Source organism: Symphalangus syndactylus, chromosome 22 (genome assembly GCF_028878055.3).
Source record: "Symphalangus syndactylus isolate Jambi chromosome 22, NHGRI_mSymSyn1-v2.1_pri, whole genome shotgun sequence".
NCBI lineage: Eukaryota > Metazoa > Chordata > Mammalia > Primates > Hylobatidae > Symphalangus > Symphalangus syndactylus.
In genome coordinates, this window is record NC_072444.2 from 11,741,001 (window position 1) to 11,748,657 (window position 7,657).

The 7,657-nt window shown below is 46.5% G+C and overlaps 1 protein-coding gene across 1 annotated transcript in view; it reads left to right on the forward strand.

The window, feature by feature from the left end:
* Positions 1 to 7,224, forward strand: part of PAFAH2 (platelet activating factor acetylhydrolase 2) — a 53,475-nt gene extending 46,251 nt beyond the window's left edge. The window contains exon 12 of the transcript XR_010118912.1: positions 7,161 to 7,224. The gene's annotated coding sequence lies outside the window, so the exon portion shown is untranslated. The remainder of the gene's footprint in view (positions 1 to 7,160) is intronic.
* The last annotated feature ends 433 nt before the right edge of the window (positions 7,225 to 7,657 follow it).

A 7,657-nucleotide genomic window follows, 5' to 3' on the forward strand; every position in this document is an offset into this window, starting at 1 on the left:
AGGATCCATTTCCAAGATGGTGCACTCACGTGGCTGTTGGCAAAAGGCCTCAGTTCCTCACCATGTGGAGCTCTCCACAGGGCTGATGCTCAAGACTTGGCAGATAGCTTCTCCCAAAGCAGAGGATCCAAGAGTTAGATGGAAGCTACAGTTTCTTTTATAACGCATCCTCATGCCAGGTGCAGTGGCTCACGCCTGTAATCCCAACACTTTGAGAGACTGAGGCAGGTGGATCACAAGGTCAGGAGTTCGAGACCAGCCTGGCCAATAAGGTGAAACCCGTCTCTACCAAAAAATACAAAAAAAAAAAATTAGCCAGGCATGGTGGCACACATCTGTAGTCCCAGCTATTCAGGAGGCTGAGGCAGGAGAATCGCTTGAACTTGGGAGGCAGAGGTTGTAGTGAGCCAAGATCGCGCCACTGCACTTCAGCCTAAGCAAAAGAGTGAGACTGTCTCAAAAAAATAAATTAAATAAATAAAAATAACCTATCCTCAGAAGTCACACTCCATCATCGTTTATACAATATTATATTATTGCACAAGTCAGCCCTATTCAGTGCAGTAGAGCACTATACAGAAACATGAAAACCAGGGGGTAAGGATGACTGGGGCCACCTTGGAGGCTGGCTTGCCACAGTATTGAAGATGAATGGAGCTTTCCAGATGGATGAGGGGGAAGAAAGGCATTCCAGGCAGAAGAAATAAGGTAAAGGCATGTGAAAAGCAAGGTGCAACATATTCAGGACACTGTAACTGGATTGGAGAATAAAACATATAGAAGAGCATACTAAAGAAATCAGAAGGGGCCTTCTATGCTAAGTGAAGGAGTTATGCCTTTATCCTCTAGGCCAGTGGCTTTCAAATGTTGCTACACATTGGAATCTCTCGAAGGCATTTCAAAACTCCCCATGCCAAAGTTACGGCCATGGCAATTAAATAAGAATTTCCGGGAATAAACTCAAACATCAGCTATTTGTAAAGTTTCTCAAGTGATTCCATTCTACAGTCAAGGTTGAGAACCGGTGCTGTAGGCAATACGAAGTGACTGAAAAGCTTGAGGCTGGAGCCATATGGTCAGATTTCCAGTCTTCCCAGTGGTGACGAAGGGCAGCTGTGCCTCCCTTGTCTGCTTATCTAGAAAGTTTTGTATTAGGACTAGAAAGGCCCTATCATCTGCGCTTACTCAGATATTATCATAATCTCTACTAGCAAAAAGTCAAGCATAGGGCCAGGCGCTATGGGTGGTGCATAGAGTGGCTCACACCTGTAATCCCAGTACTTTGAGAGACTGAGGCGGGCAGATCACCTGAGGTCAGGAGTTCGACACCAGCCTGACAACATGGTGAAACCCTGTCTGTACTAAAAATACAAAATTAGCGGGGCGTGGTGGTGCATGCCTGTAATCCCAGCTACTCAGAAGGCTGAGGCAGGAGAATCACTAGAACCCAGGAGGCGGAGGTTGCAGTGAGCGGAGATCGCGCCATTGCAGTCCAGCCTGGGCAACAAGAGTGGAACTCCGTCTCAAAAAAAAAAAAAAAGTTAAGCATAAATATCTGAGCTATAAGTTCCCAATTTCCAAATCTAATGTTGACACCAACACTCTTATGTTATCATAATCAGTCTAATTTTTGTTGTTGTTGTTGTTGTTTTTGGTCCTTTTTTTGAGACAGGGCCTCACTCTGTCATCAGGCTGGAGTGCAGTGGCACTATCTCGGCTCACTCGAACCTCCACTGCCTGGGTTCAAGTGATTCTCCCGCCTCAGCTTCCCAAGCAGCTGGGATTGCAGGCGCCACCACACCTGGCTAATTTTTATATTTTTGGTAGAGACGGGGTTTTGCCATGTTGGCTAGGCTGGTCTGGAACTCTTGGCCTCAGGTGATTTGCCTGCCTCAGCCTCCCAAACTACTGGGATTACAGGCATGAGCCACTACACCCGGCCCACAATCACTCTGGAGGTTTATTTCCCACTTAACACGTTACATGTGTGCACTTCTCTATTTCCTTCTTTTTTTTTTTTTTTTTTTTTTTTTTTTTTTTTTTTTTTTGAGACAAGGTCTTGCTCTGTGGCCCAGACTGGAGTGCAGTGCAGGGGTGCATGATCTCAGCTCACTGCAGCCTCAAGCTCATGGGCTTAATTGATCCTTCCTCCTCCGCCTCCCCAGTAGCTGGGACTACAGGCATGTGCCACCATGACCGGCTAATTTTTGTATTTTTTGTTTTGTGGGTTTTTTTAAAGACAGGGTCTTGCCGTGTTGCCGAAGCTGGTCTTAAACTCCTGGGCTCAGGCAGTCCTCCTGCCTCAGCCTTCCAAAGTGCTGTGATTATAGGTGTGAGCCACCGCACACAGCCAATTTTTGTATTTTTTGTAAGAGATGGGTTTTTGCCATGTTGTGTAGGCTGGTCTCGAACTCCTGGACTCAAGCAATTCACTAGCCTTGGCCTCCCATAGTGCTGGGGTTACAGAGATGAGCCACTATGCCTGGCCTACATCTCTATTTCTTACAGTCCTTACATCCAACAGTCTTCAACAGTAGTGTATAAGTAAAGGTTCACGGCATGGGCTTTGGAGTCAGATGGACCTTTGAACTTGAGTCCTGACGTCATCAAGTATAAACTAGTTAGGTGACTTAACTTCTCATGGCCTCTGTGAACTCATCTGAAAAAAATGATGACAGCTGGGCACGGTGGCTCAGGCCTGTAATCCCAAAACTTTGGGAGGCCAAGGCAGGCAGATCACCTGAGGCCAGGAGTTTAAGACCAGCCTGGCCAACATGGTGAAACCCCGTCTCTACTAAAAATACAAAAATTAGCTGGGCGTGGTGGCGTGCACCTGTAGTCGCAGCTGCTCGGGAAGTTGAGACAGGAGAATAGCTTGAACCCAGGAGGCGGAGGTTGCAGTGAGCCGAGATCTCACCACTGTGCTACAGCCTCGGTGACAGAGCAAGACTCAAAAAGAAAAAAAAGGAAGAATGGTGATAATACCTACCTCAGAAGACCCTTGAGGATATTAAACGAGATTATGCATGTAAAGACCTCTCTCTCTGCCAAGTGCCTGACATGTAGTTAGCGCTCAGTAAATGTTAGTTATTCCACTTTCTAAATAGCATTTCAAGATTCTGTTGCATGAACTCCGTGCTCCCAAGTCCACTTAGCAGTTCTTTCCATTTCTAGTTTTTAGCTATAATATTACATGTCTTTATATAAATTGGTGGGTTTTTTCAAATTTCGCTGTTTTTTTTTATTTTTTATTTATTTATTTATTTATTATTTATTTTATTTTTTTTTAGACGGAGTCTGGCTCTGTTGCCCAGGCTGGAGTGCATGGCACCATCTCGGCTCACTGCAACCTCCACCTCCCGGGTTCAACCAATTCTCCTACCTCAGCCTCCCAAGTAGCTGGAATTACAGGCCCCCACCACCACACCTGGCTAATTTTTGTATTTTTAGTAGAGACAGGGTTTTACCATGTTGGCCAGGCTAGTCTCGAACTCCTGACCTCAAGCGATCCGCCCTCCTTGGCCTCCCAAAGTGCCGGGATTACAGGGGTGAGCCACCATGCCTGGCCTTCCCTGATTTTTTAGATGTGGAAACTGAAGACTGGAGAAGTGAAATAACTTGTCAAACAAAGATCATACTGCTTTTACTGTCAGAGCCAGGCCTAGGAACCAGGGCCCAGTTCTCTGAGCCTTGGCCTCTTGTTATCACCCTGCCAGCCCCCAGACTCACTGGAGACTTGAAGGCAGGTCCTTCCTGGCTTCTATTCACCAGGCTGAATGATTCGGATCTCCCATTGTGTCCTCTGACATCTCTCTCTTTCATCACCCTGGAGGTCCCTCATCAATTGAGTATAATTGGATCAGCATCCCTGCTGGTACCTGGGGAGTGGGAGCAGACTATGACTGATGCTTTAGAGACCTGGACTCCACCCTCGGCGCCCCTGGATCTCTGTTGGTTGATGTTGTGCAGTCAGATGGGGATGGGGATCCTGTCTGACTCAGGATCCCTCTCTCCTACCTGGAGCACTGTCTGATTTCATTGAATACACCCTCCTAGAACAGTAGAGCTTAAAGAAACCCTAGAGATTGGCTGGGTGCAGTGGCTCACGCCTGTAATCCCAGAACTTTGGAAGGCCAAGGCAGGCGGACCACTTGAAGTCAGGAGGTCAAGACCCGCCTGCCCAACATGGTGAAACCCCGTCTTTCTACTAAAAATACCAAAATTAGCAAGTTGTGGTGGCACACACCTGTAACCCCAACTACTCAGGAGGCTGAGGCAGGAGAATCGCTTGAACTCGGGAGGAAGAGGTTGCAGTGAGCCGAAATCTTGCCACTACACTTCAGCCTGGGCAATAGAGTGAGACTCCATCTTAAAAAAAAAAAAAAAACAGAGAGAGCCCCCAGCCCCAGCCCCAGCCCCAGCCCCTGTTATTTAAAACATGAGGAAACTGAGGTTCAGCGATGCAGGTTGATCTGTGGCAGACATGGGGCTGAGACCCAAACCTCCTGACTCCAGTGTGCTGTTGGGAAGAAGGCACTGGAGCCGGGCAGGTGAACCTGGGCAAGGGAGTGAAACAACACTCGATTTCCTGTTGTGTCAGCCATGCTCAGCTCAGGGAGGTGATAAGCATTAAATGAGATAACTATTGTAGAGCATGGAGTGCTGTGCTCAGTAAACAATAGTTATTACTCAATAGAGCACAGTCATAAAGAGGCCAGCTGGGCTTTGGAGTCAGAAAAGCTATTCTATTCAAATCCTAGTTAACCACTTACTTACTAGTTGTGTGATTTGGGACAACTTATCTAACAAGAGCTAATACTTACTGAATTTTACTTGTTCCCAGCATTAAGCTAAGTGCCTTAGAGATATTATTTCATGTAATTTTACTAACAGTTTTCTGATGTAGGTACTACTAGTATCCTGATTTTAGGATTGAAGATACCAAGGCATGAGTCAATTTCACTTCAGCAGCCTATTTTTTTTTTTTTTTTTTTTTTTTTTTTTTTGAGACAGAGTCTCACTCTGTCGCCCAGGCTGGAGTGCAATGGCGCAGTCTCGGCTCACTGCAACCTCCACCTCCCGGGTTCAAGCGATTCTCCTGCCTCAGCTTCCTGAGTAGCTGGGACTATAGGCGCGTGCCACCACACCCGGCTAGTTTTTGTATTTTTAGTAGAGATGAGGTTTCGCCATGTTGGCCAGGCTGGTCTCGAACTCCTGACCTCATGATCTGCCCTCCTCGGCCTCCCAAAGTGCTGGGATTACAGGCGTGAGCCACCGCGCCCAGCCAGCAGCGTGTTTTTCTCTGATTATCCTCTAGCTTCCATTCTTTTCTGCCATGCACACATATCTTCTCCCCACAGTGCTTGAGGATTCTGTCCTGCTTTTGAGCTTTGGAATAGGCCATAGTGTCTCTCTCTGTCTCTCTCTCTCTCTTTTTGAAACAGTGTCTTACTCTGTCACCCAGGCTGCAGTGCAGTGGCAAGATCACAGCTCACTGCAGCCTCAACTTCTTGGGCTCAAGCAATCCTCCCACCTCAGCCCCCTGAGTAGCTGGGACTACATGGGTGTGCCACCACACCCAGCCAATTTTTTTTTTTTTTTTTTTTTTTTTTTTTGTAGAGACAAGATTTTGCCATCTTGCTCAGGCTGGTCTCGAACTCCTGGGCTCAAGTGATCCTGCCTCAGCCTCCCAAAGTGCTGGGATTACAGGCATGAGCCCCCTCACCTGGCTCATTTTTTACTTATTCTCTTTTTTTTAGAGACAGGGTCTCACTCTGTCACCCAGGCTGGAGTGCAGTGGTACAAACATAGTGTAGCAGGATGAGCCGCAGACAAAACTCCTGACAGCAAGTTAAAGAAGGAAGGGGTTTATTCGGCCGGGAACATCGAAAAGACTCCTGTCTCTCAAGAGCTGAGCTCCCCAAGTGAGCAATTCCTGTCCCTTTTAAGGGCTCACAACTCTAAGGGGGTCTGCATGAGAGGGTTGTGATCGATTGAGCAAGCAGGGGGTACATGACAGGGGCTGCATGCACTGGTGGTCAGAGTGAAACAGAACAGACCAGGAAGTTTCACAATGTCTTTTCTATACAATGTCTGGAATCTATAGGTAACATAACCGGTTAGGTCAGGGGTCAATCTTTAACTACCAGGCTTAGGTCAGGCAGGCCTAGGCCAGGTTTCAGGTCTGGTTCCTTGGTTTCGGGTCTGATTCCTAGGCACCGGGCTACCTGCCTTTAGTTTCGCTTCTCTTTTATTTTCTGAGTGTAAAACAATATGAAAGGGTCTGTCTCTCTTCTCTCATTTCCCCCCTTTGAGACTCTCACTTTTTATTAGTGGGAATTCTCACTCTTATTTTCGCTACTTATGTCTTCCTGTGCAATAGATTGATAATGATTCATATAGTACGCTTGTGCTGATACATAACTTGAAGTGACATTGAGAGACTGGGCTATATGCTCGGCTAATTGCAAAAACACATTTCTTGTTTTTCCTGGAATTTCTGGTACTGGCACATTCAGTTCATTATAGAAGGTTTGAAATACTGGCTCAGGAGAGCATTTATAAACTTTTTCTGAAACCACGATATTTGCTTGAAGATCCAGTTCAGCTCCATTAATTTTTAGGGTTATACATTCTCTTTTTTCTAGCAAGGATTAAGGGGGTTGGTTATTACTAGTTCTAAGGGGCTCCACTGACCACTGGTATAGGAAGGGCCACTTTTCCTTTGCTGAAGGTGGACAGGATTTTTTCATTTTTTTTTAATTCAAGTAGCCTAAATGACACAAGACCAGTATCTACACTTATTTTCACACAGTCTTAATTCATGATAAATGTACTTATTTTTTGCCATATAGTCTCTTTTCTCATCACTGAAGCCTTGAACTTCTGGGCTCAGGTGATCCTCCCACCTCAGCCTCTTGAGTAGCTGAGACTATAGGCATGCACCACCACATCCAGCTATTTTTTTTTTTTTTTGGTAGAGATAGGGTCTCGCTATGTTGCCCAGGCTGGCCTGGAACTCCTGGCCTCAAGCAGTCCTCCAGCCTCAGCCTCCACAAGTGCTGGGATGACAGGCATGAGCCTCCATGTCCTGCCTGTAGTCTGTTAAATACCCTCTCACCCCTTCTCTCCACCAAGTCTGTTCTTCCCCTCTGTTCCAGCGTTGCTGCTGACATTCCTCTAAGGAACCTTCCCTGCATGCCTGTGCAAGCTCCTCCAGCGTCCTCTCCCTCCTGCCTGCTGAAAGCAGCTGGATCTATTCCTCAGGTTTGTTAGTTTTACTTCTCTTCTATGTATCACCTATCAGGCCTCATTGTGCACCCTGGTTCCCTCTTAACACAGAAGACTTCCTAAGGAACATATCTCCCCGGCCAGTTCAATTCAGTCAACATGGCTTGCACATGCTAATTTGGCTGAGTAGAGGATTCTAGGTACAAATTCCTATTTTTTCCCTCAGAATATTGAAGACCTCACTCCTTTGTCTTCTAGCATGCAGTTCTGTCGGTTAAAGATCTGATGCAGTCTGTGTCTCAGTCCTTTATTTCTGGAAACTTTGATGGCTGACTATTATCCTTTTTTTTTTTTTTTTTGGAGGCAGAGTCTCGCTCGATCCCCCAGGCTAGAGTGCAGTGGTGCAAGCTCGGCTCACTGCAACCTC